This window comes from Spea bombifrons, chromosome 10 (genome assembly GCF_027358695.1).
Source record: "Spea bombifrons isolate aSpeBom1 chromosome 10, aSpeBom1.2.pri, whole genome shotgun sequence".
NCBI lineage: Eukaryota > Metazoa > Chordata > Amphibia > Anura > Pelobatidae > Spea > Spea bombifrons.
The window spans coordinates 16643918-16661711 of NC_071096.1; positions in this window are offsets into that span (position 1 = coordinate 16643918).

The window sequence follows — 17794 nt, forward strand, 5'->3', positions numbered from 1 at the left end:
AATAAAAGCATCATGAAGGTGCAGAGGCACCCCACGATTATCAGAAGAGTATCTAACATTTTCTCACTCGCCTGCTCTGCTGAGCAATGAGAAGTGTCTGAGTTTCACTTGCTTTATATAACCTCCTATGATGACATCACAGAGGCTGATGATGCAATAGTGGGCGTGGCTGCATCAAGTGGGCGGGATCTAAATCATTTCAGTTCCAACCACAAATGAGACAAGTCCCTTAAAGCCTGGCTTAATCTTACAGAAATGGATTTTTGTTTAATAAAAAAAAAACAAAAGGTAAAAAGTAATATTTCATAAATGGATATTTCGGTTCTGTTTCATTTCTGGCTTGAAAAGTCGTGCAGAATACACGGAAAACAAAATGATTCCTTTTTGGTGCAAAGTTTTAATGTTGATCTTATCACCATGGCAACCATTGACCTGGTTCTTCTGCTTAGACCATTCCTATGGTTGCTATGGTGATAGACCTGATAGAACATTCCATTGGTTCCAACGTTCCAAATGTAGCTGTTGCTCTCAGTACATTGATATTGCCCTTGATCAAATTAAACTGACCCGTTATCTTAGAACATTAACTGATAATTGCTAAATATCATACGTTATTTGTGGGAAATAATAATATTTTTAAATAAACAGCATGAACTATACTAAATGTTAACAGAATTTTATTGACACGTTAAATTGGAAGTTCAGTTTACAGATAACATGAAAATCCTCTGGTGGAGGTCAGTGTAGGATGATGGTCTTGGACTCCATGGTGTAGCCAGCGAGACAAACAGGCAGATGATGCAATAATAGGCGTGGCTGAATCAAGTGGGCGGGGCCTAAATCATTTCAGTTCCAACCACAAATGAGACAAGTCGTTGGCAAAGCAGGCTCAGGAGGGCCAACCACATATCCATACATGCGTGGTAGAGCAGCTTGTCAGCGTAACTACCAACATGTCAAGATCATGTCACAGGTGCAATCTCACCTCTCAAAGTCCCTCAAATAAATATAAAATATATTTTCTCCATTTGAGTTTTTCCTCATATTACTATGGCATTTAATTCCACCATCTAAGCGTGCCGACCCTGGCATATGTTGTGTACAGTCACCTACATAGACCTCATGTTCAATCTACATGTATGTACAAACACATGTATGGGATACATTTATAAAGGCCTTTTAAGAAAATTTTGAAGAGCCCTGCCGCCTAAATAGCGCGGGGCGACATGTTGTTGTGGGGATAGGAGGTAGGGTTCATGCAAAGGTCAATTATTGATGAGCCCTGCCGCCTAAATAGTGCTAGGCGACAGGTAACTGTGGGGTTAGGTGGTAGGGTTCATGAAAAGGTCAGCTATTGACTTTAAGGTAGGGTTCAAAAGTTCAAGTGGCTGGGTTTAAAAAAAAAAAAAAAATAGCTTGAGTTATATAACTAAAAGATGCGCGCGCCGCTTAGCTGTTTCCCGCCTTTGCCTCGAGGACACCTCGCGCAGCGCAAAAGGCGCGAATCCGCGCTATAAATAGAGGTGTGTGACGGGGCTATTCACCATTGCCACAAGGCGAACTGCTGGCTTTAATACTTACCTGTAAGGGGCTTGTATTTTTAGCTGTGCAGGAGAGCCGCGGGCAGAAGAATGGAGCTGCTGCTGGAAAAACTCCCAACCCCCCCTCCCTATCTGTATGTTTATTTTGTCGTGTGCTTTTATCGGGGTGAAAGTTGTCCCCTTTTTTGGGGATGAACTGGTGGTATGGTGTCGGCCTTCTGGCTTCTAGGGCGGATGGCTCGGTATATTTATTTATTTATTTATGGTATTGAGTTATTTGGAGGTAAACTCTGGGTTTGGGCCAAGAGTTTATTTAATATGTAAGGTGTTAAGCTAAATAAAAGTACACGGCCTGTTCATTCCAAGATTGAGTGTGATGTCTTTATTTCAAAGGTGATACTTGGTTTGATACATTAAATTGTTGCAATATCCCTTACAACTACATGTTTCTGTTCCTTTCTTTTTTTAACTTGATTTGTTTGATATTGGGACATACTGGGGAAAATGTTTTATGTAAATACAAAAAGGAGCACATGGGAGAAGACAATACCTGAGTCTAAGTAGCAATAGGTAATATCTATAATGCTGGAAGTGAAAAGTTATCCTAGGATGAGTGATGTTATTAAGGTGAGGGTATTAAACATGCATGGGATAGACAAACGGCTCCTGAATCTAAGACAAGACCAACGACTGATTAAGGTTTGAGTCTTTACAGCAGGAGAAACGGGCGAGTAGACGGGGGCCGAATGGGGCCGATCTGTCGGCAGGTTCCATGATTCTATAATATTAGATTTAAAAGAGCAAAATGCGCTATGCGTTGCTTTGAGACCCTTTGTATCATATTTGTTCAACATTGTGGCTTCACAGAGTCACCTGTTAACCGCTACAATGTAGCAAAATAATGAAAGCATAATTCTGTATATTATGCTGTATGATGTAGCAAAAGGAAAAAAGAATGCATGCAATTTGTGACGTGTATATGTTCTGTTACACACACACACACACTTTTTACGTAAAAAATTCTATAAGGGGAGGCCAAGGAACGGTTGGAGCCTCTCGAAAAAAACAAGACTCCCCCTGAAAATGTTTGATTGGCTGAAATAGTTTTTAATGGAGTCATCACGGCGTTAACTGCCACGCTTCATAATTTTAAATAGTCTTCAGTTAGCTAAAACATCAATTTCAATTTTAAGTAAGTCACTTAAAGCCCGGCTTAATCTTGCTGAAATGGATTTTTGTTTAAAAAAAAACCTCCAAAAGGTAAAAAGTAAGATTTCATAAATGGATATTTCGGTTCTGTTTCATTTCTAGCTTCCAAAGTCGCGCAGAATACACAGAAAACAAAATGATTCCTTTTTGGTGCAAAGTTTCAATGTTGATCTTATCACCGTGGCAACCATTGACTTGGTTCTTCTGCTTAGACCATTCCTATGGTTGCTATGGTGATAGAACTGATAGAGCATTCCATTGGTTCCAACGTTCCAAACGTAGCAGTTGCTCTCAGTACGTTGATCAAATTAAACTGACCCGTTATGGTCTGTATCTGGAACATGGTGTGGTTTGTGCGTTCCATTGCGAACATAATCTCTAGGTAGAGGTCGGCTTCATTTGCCTTTCGTCCTCCACTACGTTTTCCTAATCCAACAAGTAATAAAAGCATCATGAAGGTGCAGAGGCACCCCACGATTATCAGAAGAGTATCTAACATCTTCTCACTCGCCTGCTCTGCTGAGCAATGAGAAGTGTCTGAGTTTCACCTGCTTTATATAACCTCCTATGATGACATCACAGAGGCTGATGGTGCAATAGCGGGCGTGGCTGCATCAAGTGGGCGGGGTCCAAATCATTTCAGTTCCAACCACAAATGAGACAAGTCCCTTAAAGCCTGGCTTAATCTTACAGAAATGGATTTTTGTTTAATAAAAAAAAAAACAAAAGGTAAAAAGTAATATTTCATAAATGGATATTTCGGTTCTGTTTCATTTCTGGCTTGAAAAGTCGTGCAGAATACACGGAAAACAAAATGATTCCTTTTTGGTGCAAAGTTTCAATGTTGATCTTATCACCATGGCAACCATTGACCTGGTTCTTCTGCTTAGACCATTCCTATGGTTGCTATGGTGATAGACCTGATAGAACATTCCATTGGTTCCAACGTTCCAAATGTAGCTGTTGCTCTCAGTACATTGATATTGCCCTTGATCAAATTAAACTGACCCGTTATCTTAGAACATTAACTGATAATTGCTAAATATCATACGTTATTTGTGGGAAATAATAATATTTTTAAATAAACAGCATGAACTATACTAAATGTTAACAGAATTTTATTGACACGTTAAATTGGAAGTTCAGTTTACAGATAACATGAAAATCCTCTGGTGGAGGTCAGTGTAGGATGATGGTCTTGGACTCCATGGTGTAGCCAGCGAGACAAACAGGCAGATGATGCAATAATAGGCGTGGCTGAATCAAGTGGGCGGGGCCTAAATCATTTCAGTTCCAACCACAAATGAGACAAGTCGTTGGCAAAGCAGGCTCAGGAGGGCCAACCACATATCCATACATGCGTGGTAGAGCAGCTTGTCAGCGTAACTACCAACATGTCAAGATCATGTCACAGGTGCAATCTCACCTCTCAAAGTCCCTCAAATAAATATAAAATATATTTTCTCCATTTGAGTTTTTCCTCATATTACTATGGCATTTAATTCCACCATCTAAGCGTGCCGACCCTGGCATATGTTGTGTACAGTCACCTACATAGACCTCATGTTCAATCTACATGTATGTACAAACACATGTATGGGATACATTTATAAAGGCCTTTTAAGAAAATTTTGTTTCTGTTCCTTTCTTTTTTTAACTTGATTTGTTTGATATTGGGACATACTGGGGAAAATGTTTTATGTAAATACAAAAAGGAGCACATGGGAGAAGACAATACCTGAGTCTAAGTAGCAATAGGTAATATCTATAATGCTGGAAGTGAAAAGTTATCCTAGGATGAGTGATGTTATTAAGGTGAGGGTATTAAACATGCATGGGATAGACAAACGGCTCCTGAATCTAAGACAAGACCAACGACTGATTAAGGTTTGAGTCTTTACAGCAGGAGAAACGGGCGAGTAGACGGGGGCCGAATGGGGCCGATCTGTCGGCGGGTTCCATGATTCTATAATATTAGATTTAAAAGAGCAAAATGCGCTATGCGTTGCTTTGAGACCCTTTGTATCATATTTGTTCAACATTGTGGCTTCACAGAGTCACCTGTTAACCGCTACAATGTAGCAAAATAATGAAAGCATAATTCTGTATATTATGCTGTATGATGTAGCAAAAGGAAAAAAGAATGCATGCAATTTGTGACATGTATATGTTCTGTTACACACACACACACACACACACACACACTTCTTACGTAAAAAATTCTATAAGGGGAGGCCAAGGAACGGTTGGAGCCTCTCGAAAAAAACAAGACTCCCCCTGAAAATGTTTGATTGGCTGAAATAGTTTTTAATGGAGTCATCACGGCGTTAACTGCCACGCTTCATAATTTTAAATAGTCTTCAGTTAGCTAAAACATCAATTTCAATTTTAAGTAAGTCACTTAAAGCCCGGCTTAATCTTGCTGAAATGGATTTTTGTTTAAAAAAAACCTCCAAAAGGTAAAAAGTAAGATTTCATAAATGGATATTTCGGTTCTGTTTCATTTCTAGCTTCCAAAGTCACGCAGAATACACAGAAAACAAAATGATTCCTTTTTGGTGCAAAGTTTCAATGTTGATCTTATCACCGTGGCAACCATTGACTTGGTTCTTCTGCTTAGACCATTCCTATGGTTGCTATGGTGATAGAACTGATAGAACATTCCATTGGTTCCAACGTTCCAAACGTACCAGTTGCTCTCAGTACGTTGATCAAATTAAACTGACCCGTTATGGTCTGTATCTGGAACATGGTGTGGTTTGTGCGTTCGATTGCGAACATAATCTCTAGGTAGAGGTCGGCTTCATTTGCCTTTCGTCCTCCACTACGTTTTCCTAATCCAACAAGTAATAAAAGCATCATGAAGGTGCAGAGGCACCCCACGATTATCAGAAGAGTATCTAACATCTTCTCACTCGCCTGCTCTGCTGAGCAATGAGAAGTGTCTGAGTTTCACCTGCTTTATATAACCTCCTATGATGACACCACAGAGGCTGATGATGCAATAGTGGGCGTGGCTGCATCAAGTGGGCGGGGTCTAAATCATTTCAGTTCCAACCACAAATGAGACAAGTCCCTTAAAGCCTGGCTTAATCTTACAGAAATGGATTTTTGTTTAATAAAAAAAAAAAAAAAAAAAGGTAAAAAGTAATATTTCATAAATGGATATTTCGGTTCTGTTTCATTTCTGGCTTGAAAAGTCGTGCAGAATACACGGAAAACAAAATGATTCCTTTTTGGTGCAAAGTTTCAATGTTGATCTTATCACCATGGCAACCATTGACCTGGTTCTTCTGCTTAGACCATTCCTATGGTTGCTATGGTGATAGACCTGATAGAACATTCCATTGGTTCCAACGTTCCAAATGTAGCTGTTGCTCTCAGTACGTTGATATTGCCCTTGATCAAATTAAACTGACCCGTTATCTTAGAACATTAACTGATAATTGCTAAACATCATACGTTATTTGTGGGAAATAATAATATTTTTAAATAAACAGCATGAACTATACTAAATGTTAACAGAATTTTATTGACACGTTAAATTGGAAGTTCAGTTTACAGATAACATGAAAATCCTCTGGTGGAGGTCAGTGTAGGATGATGGTCTTGGACTCCATGGTGTAGCCAGCGAGACAAACAGGCAGATGATGCAATAAAAGGCGTGGCTGAATCAAGTGGGCGGGGCCTAAATCATTTCAGTTCCAACCACAAATGAGACAAGTCGTTGGCAAAGCAGGCTCAGGAGGGCCAACCACATATCCATACATGCGTGGTAGAGCAGCTTGTCAGCGTAACTACCAACATGTCAAGATCATGTCACAGGTGCAATCTCAACTCTCAAAGTCCCTCAAATAAATATAAAATATATTTTCTCCATTTGAGTTTTTCCTCATATTACTATGGCATTTAATTCCACCATCTAAGCGTGCCGACCCTGGCATATGTTGTGTACACTCACCTACATAGACCTCATGTTCAATCTACATGTATGTACAAACACATGTATGGGATACATTTATAAAGGCCTTTTAAGAAAATTTTGTTTCTGTTCCTTTCTTTTTTTAACTTGATTTGTTTGATATTGGGACATACTGGGGAAAATGTTTTATGTAAATACAAAAAGGAGCACATGGGAGAAGACAATACCTGAGTCTAAGTAGCAATAGGTAATATCTATAATGCTGGAAGTGAAAAGTTATCCTAGGATGAGTGATGTTATTAAGGTGAGGGTATTAAACATGCATGGGATAGACAAACGGCTCCTGAATCTAAGACAAGACCAACGACTGATTAAGGTTTGAGTCTTTACAGCAGGAGAAACGGGCGAGTAGACGGGGGCCGAATGGGGCCGATCTGTCGGCAGGTTCCATGATTCTATAATATTAGATTTAAAAGAGCAAAATGCGCTATGCGTTGCTTTGAGACCCTTTGTATCATATTTGTTCAACATTGTGGCTTCACAGAGTCACCTGTTAACCGCTACAATGTAGCAAAATAATGAAAGCATAATTCTGTATATTATGCTGTATGATGTAACAAAAGGAAAAAAGAATGCATGCAATTTGTGACATGTATATGTTCTGTTACACACACACACACACACTTTTTACGTAAAAAATTCTATAAGGGGAGGCCAAGGAACGGTTGGAGCCTCTCGAAAAAAACAAGACTCCCCCTGAAAATGTTTGATTGGCTGAAATAGTTTTTAATGGAGTCATCACGGCGTTAACTGCCACGCTTCATAATTTTAAATAGTCTTCAGTTAGCTAAAACATCAATTTCAATTTTAAGTAAGTCACTTAAAGCACGGCTTAATCTTGCTGAAATGGATTTTTGTTTAAAAAAAACCCCCAAAAGGTAAAAAGTAAGATTTCATAAATGGATATTTCGGTTTTGTTTCATTTCTAGCTTCCAAAGTCGCGCAGAATACACAGAAAACAAAATGATTCCTTTTTGGTGCAAAGTTTCAATGTTGATCTCATCACCGTGGCAACCATTGACTTGGTTCTTCTGCTTAGACCATTCCTATGGTTGCTATGGTGATAGAACTGATAGAACATTCCATTGGTTCCAACGTTCCAAACGTAGCAGTTGCTCTCAGTACGTTGATCAAATTAAACTGACCCGTTATGGTCTGTATCTGGAACATGGTGTGGTTTGTGCGTTCGATTGCGAACATAATCTCTAGGTAGAGGTCGGCTTCATTTGCCTTTCGTCCTCCACTACGTTTTCCTAATCCAACAAGTAATAAAAGCATCATGAAGGTGCAGAGGCACCCCACGATTATCAGAAGAGTATCTAACATCTTCTCACTCGCCTGCTCTGCTGAGCAATGAGAAGTGTCTGAGTTTCACCTGCTTTATATAACCTCCTATGATGACATCACAGAGGCTAATGATGCAATAGTGGGCGTGGCTGCATCAAGTGGGCGGGGTCTAAATCATTTCACTTCCAACCACAAATGAGACAAGTCCCTTAAAGCCTGGCTTAATCTTACAGAAATGGATTTTTTTTTAATAAAAAAAAAAAAAAAAAGGTAAAAAGTCATATTTCATAAATGGATATTTCGGTTCTGTTTCATTTCTGGCTTGAAAAGTCGCGCAGAATACACGGAAAACAAAATGATTCCTTTTTGGTGCAAAGTTTCAATGTTGATCTTATCACCATGGCAACCATTGACCTGGTTCTTCTGCTTAGACCATTCCTATGGTTGCTATGGTGATAGACCTGATAGAACATTCCATTGGTTCCAACGTTCCAAATGTAGCTGTTGCTCTCAGTACATTGATATTGCCCTTGATCAAATTAAACTGACCCGTTATCTTAGAACATTAACTGATAATTTCTAAATATCATACGTTATTTGTGGGAAATAATAATATTTTTAAATAAACAGCATGAACTATACTAAATGTTAACAGAATTTTATTGACACGTTAAATTGGAAGTTCAGTTTACAGATAACATGAAAATCCTCTGGTGGAGGTCAGTGTAGGATGATGGTCTTGGACTCCATGGTGTAGCCAGCGAGACAAACAGGCAGATGATGCAATAATAGGCATGGCTGAATCAAGTGGGCGGGGCCTAAATCATTTCAGTTCCAACCACAAATGAGACAAGTCGTTGGCAAAGCAGGCTCAGGAGGGCCAACCACATATCCATACATGCGTGGTAGAGCAGCTTGTCAGCGTAACTACCAACATGTCAAGATCATGTCACAGGTGCAATCTCACCTCTCAAAGTCCCTCAAATAAATATAAAATATATTTTCTCCATTTGAGTTTTTCCTCATATTACTATGGCATTTAATTCCACCATCTAAGCGTGCCGACCCTGGCATATGTTGTGTACAGTCACCTACATAGACTTCATGTTCAATCTACATGTATGTACAAACACATGTATGGGATACATTTATAAAGGCCTTTTAAGAAAATTTTGAAGAGCCCTGCCGCCTAAATAGCGCGGGGCGACATGTTGTTGTGGGGATAGGAGGTAGGGTTCATGCAAAGGTCAATTATTGATGAGCCCTGCCGCCTAAATAGTGCTAGGCGACAGGTAACTGTGGGGTTAGGTGGTAGGGTTCATGAAAAGGTCAGCTATTGACTTTAAGGTAGGGTTCAAAAGTTCAAGTGGCTGGGTTTAAAAAAAAAAAAAAAAAATAGCTTGAGTTATATAACTAAAAGATGCGCGCGCCGCTTAGCTGTTTGCCGCCTTTGCCTCGAGGACACCTCGCGCAGCGCAAAAGGCGCGAATCCGCGCTATAAATAGAGGTGTGTGACGGGGCTATTCACCATTGCCACAAGGCGAACTGCTGGCTTTAATACTTACCTGTAAGGGGCTTGTATTTTTAGCTGTGCAGGAGAGCCGCGGGCAGAAGAATGGAGCTGCTGCTGGAAAAACTCCCAACCCCCCCTCCCTATCTGTATGTTTATTTTGTCGTGTGCTTTTATCGGGGTGAAAGTTGTCCCCTTTTTTGGGGATGAACTGGTGGTATGGTGTCGGCCTTCTGGCTTCTAGGGCGGATGGCTCGGTATATTTATTTATTTATTTATGGTATTGAGTTATTTGGAGGTAAACTCTGGGTTTGGGCCAAGAGTTTATTTAATATGTAAGGTGTTAAGCTAAATAAAAGTACACGGCCTGTTCATTCCAAGATTGAGTGTGATGTCTTTATTTCAAAGGTGATACTTGGTTTGATACATTAAATTGTTGCAATATCCCTTACAACTACATGTTTCTGTTCCTTTCTTTTTTTAACTTGATTTGTTTGATATTGGGACATACTGGGGAAAATGTTTTATGTAAATACAAAAAGGAGCACATGGGAGAAGACAATACCTGAGTCTAAGTAGCAATAGGTAATATCTATAATGCTGGAAGTGAAAAGTTATCCTAGGATGAGTGATGTTATTAAGGTGAGGGTATTAAACATGCATGGGATAGACAAACGGCTCCTGAATCTAAGACAAGACCAACGACTGATTAAGGTTTGAGTCTTTACAGCAGGAGAAACGGGCGAGTAGACGGGGGCCGAATGGGGCCGATCTGTCGGCAGGTTCCATGATTCTATAATATTAGATTTAAAAGAGCAAAATGCGCTATGCGTTGCTTTGAGACCCTTTGTATCATATTTGTTCAACATTGTGGCTTCACAGAGTCACCTGTTAACCGCTACAATGTAGCAAAATAATGAAAGCATAATTCTGTATATTATGCTGTATGATGTAGCAAAAGGAAAAAAGAATGCATGCAATTTGTGACATGTATATGTTCTGTTACACACACACACACACTTTTTACGTAAAAAGTCTATAAGGGGAGGCCAAGGAACGGTTGGAGCCTCTCGGAAAAAATAAGACTCCCCCTGAAAATGTTTGATTGGCTGAAATAGTTTTTAATGGAGTCATCACGGTGTTAACTGCCAAGCTTCATAATTTTAAATAGTCTTCAGTTAGCTAAAACATCAATTTCAATTTTAAGTAAGTCACTTAAAGCCCGGCTTAATCTTGCTGAAATGGATTTTTGTTTAAAAAAAACCTCCAAAAGGTAAAAAGTAAGATTTCATAAATGGATATTTCGGTTCTGTTTCATTTCTAGCTTCCAAAGTCGCGCAGAATACACAGAAAACAAAATGATTCCTGTTTGGTGCAAAGTTTCAATGTTGATCTTATCACCGTGGCAACCATTGACTTGGTTCTTCTGCTTAGACCATTCCTATGGTTGCTATGGTGATAGAACTGATAGAACATTCCATTGGTTCCAACGTTCCAAACGTAGCAGTTGCTCTCAGTACGTTGATCAAATTAAACTGACCCGTTATGGTCTGTATCTGGAACATGGTGTGGTTTGTGCGTTCGATTGCGAACATAATCTCTAGGTAGAGGTCGGCTTCATTTGCCTTTCGTCCTCCACTACGTTTTCCTAATCCAACAAGTAATAAAAGCATCATGAAGGTGCAGAGGCACCCCACGATTATCAGAAGAGTATCTAACATCTTCTCACTCGCCTGCTCTGCTGAGCAATGAGAAGTGTCTGAGTTTCACCTGCTTTATATAACCTCCTATGATGACACCACAGAGGCTGATGATGCAATAGTGGGCGTGGCTGCATCAAGTGGGCGGGGTCTAAATCATTTCACTTCCAACCACAAATGAGACAAGTCCCTTAAAGCCTGGCTTAATCTTACAGAAATGGATTTTTGTTTAATAAAATAAAAAAAAAAAAAGGTAAAAAGTAATATTTCATAAATGGATATTTTGGTTCTGTTTCATTTCTGGCTTGAAAAGTCGCGCAGAATACACGGAAAACAAAATGATTCCTTTTTGGTGCAAAGTTTCAATGTTGATCTTATCACCATGGCAACCATTGACCTGGTTCTTCTGCTTAGACCATTCCTATGGTTGCTATGGTGATAGACCTGATAGAACATTCCATTGGTTCCAGCGTTCCAAATGTAGCTGTTGCTCTCAGTACATTGATATTGCCCTTGATCAAATTAAACTGACCCGTTATCTTAGAACATTAACTGATAATTGCTAAATATCATACGTTATTTGTGGGAAATAATAATATTTTTAAATAAACAGCATGAACTATACTAAATGTTAACAGAATTTTATTGACACGTTAAATTGGAAGTTCAGTTTACAGATAACATGAAAATCCTCTGGTGGAGGTCAGTGTAGGATGATGGTCTTGGACTCCATGGTGTAGCCAGCGAGACAAACAGGCAGATGATGCAATAATAGGCGTGGCTGAATCAAGTGGGCGGGGCCTAAATCATTTCAGTTCCAACCACAAATGAGACAAGTCGTTGGCAAAGCAGGCTCAGGAGGGCCAACCACATATCCATACATGCGTGGTAGAGCAGCTTGTCAGCGTAACTACCAACATGTCAAGATCATGTCACAGGTGCAATCTCACCTCTCAAAGTCCCTCAAATAAATATAAAATATATTTTCTCCATTTGAGTTTTTCCTCATATTACTATGGCATTTAATTCCACCATCTAAGCGTGCCGACCCTGGCATATGTTGTGTACAGTCACCTACATAGACCTCATGTTCAATCTACATGTATGTACAAACACATGTATGGGATACATTTATAAAGGCCTTTTAAGAAAATTTTGTTTCTGTTCCTTTCTTTTTTTAACTTGATTTGTTTGATATTGGGACATACTGGGGAAAATGTTTTATGTAAATACAAAAAGGAGCACATGGGAGAAGACAATACCTGAGTCTAAGTAGCAATAGGTAATATCTATAATGCTGGAAGTGAAAAGTTATCCTAGGATGAGTGATGTTATTAAGGTGAGGGTATTAACCATGCATGGGATAGACAAACGGCTCCTGAATCTAAGACAAGACCAACGACTGATTAAGGTTTGAGTCTTTACAGCAGGAGAAACGGGCGAGTAGACGGGGGCCGAATGGGGCCGATCTGTCGGCGGGTTCCATGATTCTATAATATTAGATTTAAAAGAGCAAAATGCGCTATGCGTTGCTTTGAGACCCTTTGTATCATATTTGTTCAACATTGTGGCTTCACAGAGTCACCTGTTAACCGCTACAATGTAGCAAAATAATGAAAGCATAATTCTGTATATTATGCTGTATGATGTAGCAAAAGGAAGAAAGAATGCATGCAATTTGTGACATGTATATGTTCTGTTACACACACACACACACACTTTTTACGTAAAAAATTCTATAAGGGGAGGCCAAGGAACGGTTGGAGCCTCTCGAAAAAAACAAGACTCCCCCTGAAAATGTTTGATTGGCTGAAATAGTTTTTAATGGAGTCATCACGGCGTTAACTGCCACGCTTCATAATTTTAAATAGTCTTCAGTTAGCTAAAACATCAATTTCAATTTTAAGTAAGTCACTTAAAGCCCGGCTTAATCTTGCTGAAATGGATTTTTGTTTAAAAAAAACCCCCAAAAGGTAAAAAGTAAAATTTCATAAATGGATATTTCGGTTTTGTTTCATTTCTAGCTTCCAAAGTCGCGCAGAATACACAGAAAACAAAATGATTCCTTTTTGGTGCAAAGTTTCAATGTTGATCTCATCACCGTGGCAACCATTGACTTGGTTCTTCAGCTTAGACCATTCCTATGGTTGCTATGGTGATAGAACTGATAGAACATTCCATTGGTTCCAACGTTCCAAACGTAGCAGTTGCTCTCAGTACGTTGATCAAATTAAACTGACCCGTTATGGTCTGTATCTGGAACATGGTGTGGTTTGTGCGTTCGATTGCGAACATAATCTCTAGGTAGAGGTCGGCTTCATTTGCCTTTCGTCCTCCACTACGTTTTCCTAATCCAACAAGTAATAAAAGCATCATGAAGGTGCAGAGGCACCCCACGATTATCAGAAGAGTATCTAACATCTTCTCACTCGCCTGCTCTGCTGAGCAATGAGAAGTGTCTGAGTTTCACCTGCTTTATATAACCTCCTATGATGACATCACAGAGGCTAATGATGCAATAGTGGGCGTGGCTGCATCAAGTGGGCGGGGTCTAAATCATTTCACTTCCAACCACAAATGAGACAAGTCCCTTAAAGCCTGGCTTAATCTTACAGAAATGGATTTTTGTTTAATAAAAAAAAAAAAAAAAAGGTAAAAAGTAATATTTCATAAATGGATATTTCGGTTCTGTTTCATTTCTGGCTTGAAAAGTCGCGCAGAATACACGGAAAACAAAATGATTCCTTTTTGGTGCAAAGTTTCAATGTTGATCTTATCACCATGGCAACCATTGACCTGGTTCTTCTGCTTAGACCATTCCTATGGTTGCTATGGTGATAGACCTGATAGAACATTCCATTGGTTCCAACGTTCCAAATGTAGCTGTTGCTCTCAGTACATTGATATTGCCCTTGATCAAATTAAACTGACCCGTTATCTTAGAACATTAACTGATAATTGCTAAATATCATACGTTATTTGTGGGAAATAATAATATTTTTAAATAAACAGCATGAACTATACTAAATGTTAACAGAATTTTATTGACACGTTAAATTGGAAGTTCAGTTTACAGATAACATGAAAATCCTCTGGTGGAGGTCAGTGTAGGATGATGGTCTTGGACTCCATGGTGTAGCCAGCGAGACAAACAGGCAGATGATGCAATAATAGGCGTGGCTGAATCAAGTGGGCGGGGCCTAAATCATTTCAGTTCCAACCACAAATGAGACAAGTCGTTGGCAAAGCAGGCTCAGGAGGGCCAACCACATATCCATACATGCGTGGTAGAGCAGCTTGTCAGCGTAACTACCAACATGTCAAGATCATGTCACAGGTGCAATCTCACCTCTCAAAGTCCCTCAAATAAATATAAAATATATTTTCTCCATTTGAGTTTTTCCTCATATTACTATGGCATTTAATTCCACCATCTAAGCGTGCCGACCCTGGCATATGTTGTGTACAGTCACCTACATAGACCTCATGTTCAATCTACATGTATGTACAAACACATGTATGGGATACATTTATAAAGGCCTTTTAAGAAAATTTTGTTTCTGTTCCTTTCTTTTTTTTAACTTGATTTGTTTGATATTGGGACATACTGGGGAAAATGTTTTATGTAAATACAAAAAGGAGCACATGGGAGAAGACAATACCTGAGTCTAAGTAGCAATAGGTAATATCTATAATGCTGGAAGTGAAAAGTTATCCTAGGATGAGTGATGTTATTAAGGTGAGGGTATTAAACATGCATGGGATAGACAAACGGCTCCTGAATCTAAGACAAGACCAACGACTGATTAAGGTTTGAGTCTTTACAGCAGGAGAAACGGGCGAGTAGACGGGGGCCGAATGGGGCCGATCTGTCGGCGGGTTCCATGATTCTATAATATTAGATTTAAAAGAGCAAAATGCGCTATGCGTTGCTTTGAGACCCTTTGTATCATATTTGTTCAACATTGTGGCTTCACAGAGTCACCTGTTAACCGCTACAATGTAGCAAAATAATGAAAGCATAATTCTGTATATTATGCTGTATGATGTAGCAAAAGGAAAAAAGAATGCATGCAATTTGTGACATGTATATGTTCTGTTACACACACACACACACACTTTTTACGTAAAAAGTCTATAAGGGGAGGCCAAGGAACGGTTGGAGCCTCTCGAAAAAAACAAGACTCCCCCTGAAAATGTTTGATTGGCTGAAATAGTTTTTAATGGAGTCATCACGGCGTTAACTGCCACGCTTCATAATTTTAAATAGTCTTCAGTTAGCTAAAACATCAATTTCAATTTTAAGTAAGTCACTTAAAGCCCGGCTTAATCTTGCTGAAATGGATTTTTGTTTAAAAAAAACCTCCAAAAGGTAAAAAGTAAGATTTCATAAATGGATATTTCGGTTCTGTTTCATTTCTAGCTTCCAAAGTCGCGCAGAATACACAGAAAACAAAATGATTCCTTTTTGGTGCAAAGTTTCAATGTTGATCTTATCACCGTGGCAACCATTGACTTGGTTCTTCTGCTTAGACCATTCCTATGGTTGCTATGGTGATAGAACTGATAGAGCATTCCATTGGTTCCAACGTTCCAAACGTAGCAGTTGCTCTCAGTACGTTGATCAAATTAAACTGACCCGTTATGGTCTGTATCTGGAACATGGTGTGGTTTGTGCGTTCCATTGCGAACATAATCTCTAGGTAGAGGTCGGCTTCATTTGCCTTTCGTCCTCCACTACGTTTTCCTAATCCAACAAGTAATAAAAGCATCATGAAGGTGCAGAGGCACCCCACGATTATCAGAAGAGTATCTAACATCTTCTCACTCGCCTGCTCTGCTGAGCAATGAGAAGTGTCTGAGTTTCACCTGCTTTATATAACCTCCTATGATGACATCACAGAGGCTGATGGTGCAATAGTGGGCGTGGCTGCATCAAGTGGGCGGGGTCCAAATCATTTCAGTTCCAACCACAAATGAGACAAGTCCCTTAAAGCCTGGCTTAATCTTACAGAAATGGATTTTTGTTTAATAAAAAAAAAAACAAAAGGTAAAAAGTAATATTTCATAAATGGATATTTCGGTTCTGTTTCATTTCTGGCTTGAAAAGTCGTGCAGAATACACGGAAAACAAAATGATTCCTTTTTGGTGCAAAGTTTCAATGTTGATCTTATCACCATGGCAACCATTGACCTGGTTCTTCTGCTTAGACCATTCCTATGGTTGCTATGGTGATAGACCTGATAGAACATTCCATTGGTTCCAACGTTCCAAATGTAGCTGTTGCTCTCAGTACATTGATATTGCCCTTGATCAAATTAAACTGACCCGTTATCTTAGAACATTAACTGATAATTGCTAAATATCATACGTTATTTGTGGGAAATAATAATATTTTTAAATAAACAGCATGAACTATACTAAATGTTAACAGAATTTTATTGACACGTTAAATTGGAAGTTCAGTTTACAGATAACATGAAAATCCTCTGGTGGAGGTCAGTGTAGGATGATGGTCTTGGACTCCATGGTGTAGCCAGCGAGACAAACAGGCAGATGATGCAATAATAGGCGTGGCTGAATCAAGTGGGCGGGGCCTAAATCATTTCAGTTCCAACCACAAATGAGACAAGTCGTTGGCAAAGCAGGCTCAGGAGGGCCAACCACATATCCATACATGCGTGGTAGAGCAGCTTGTCAGCGTAACTACCAACATGTCAAGATCATGTCACAGGTGCAATCTCACCTCTCAAAGTCCCTCAAATAAATATAAAATATATTTTCTCCATTTGAGTTTTTCCTCATATTACTATGGCATTTAATTCCACCATCTAAGCGTGCCGACCCTGGCATATGTTGTGTACAGTCACCTACATAGACCTCATGTTCAATCTACATGTATGTACAAACACATGTATGGGATACATTTATAAAGGCCTTTTAAGAAAATTTTGTTTCTGTTCCTTTCTTTTTTTAACTTGATTTGTTTGATATTGGGACATACTGGGGAAAATGTTTTATGTAAATACAAAAAGGAGCACATGGGAGAAGACAATACCTGAGTCTAAGTAGCAATAGGTAATATCTATAATGCTGGAAGTGAAAAGTTATCCTAGGATGAGTGATGTTATTAAGGTGAGGGTATTAAACATGCATGGGATAGACAAACGGCTCCTGAATCTAAGACAAGACCAACGACTGATTAAGGTTTGAGTCTTTACAGCAGGAGAAACGGGCGAGTAGACGGGGGCCGAATGGGGCCGATCTGTCGGCGGGTTCCATGATTCTATAATATTAGATTTAAAAGAGCAAAATGCGCTATGCGTTGCTTTGAGACCCTTTGTATCATATTCGTTCAACATTGTGGCTTCACAGAGTCACCTGTTAACCGCTACAATGTAGCAAAATAATGAAAGCATAATTCTGTATATTATGCTGTATGATGTAGCAAAAGGAAAAAAGAATGCATGCAATTTGTGACATGTATATGTTCTGTTACACACACACACACACACTTTTTACGTAAAAAATTCTATAAGGGGAGGCCAAGGAACGGTTGGAGCC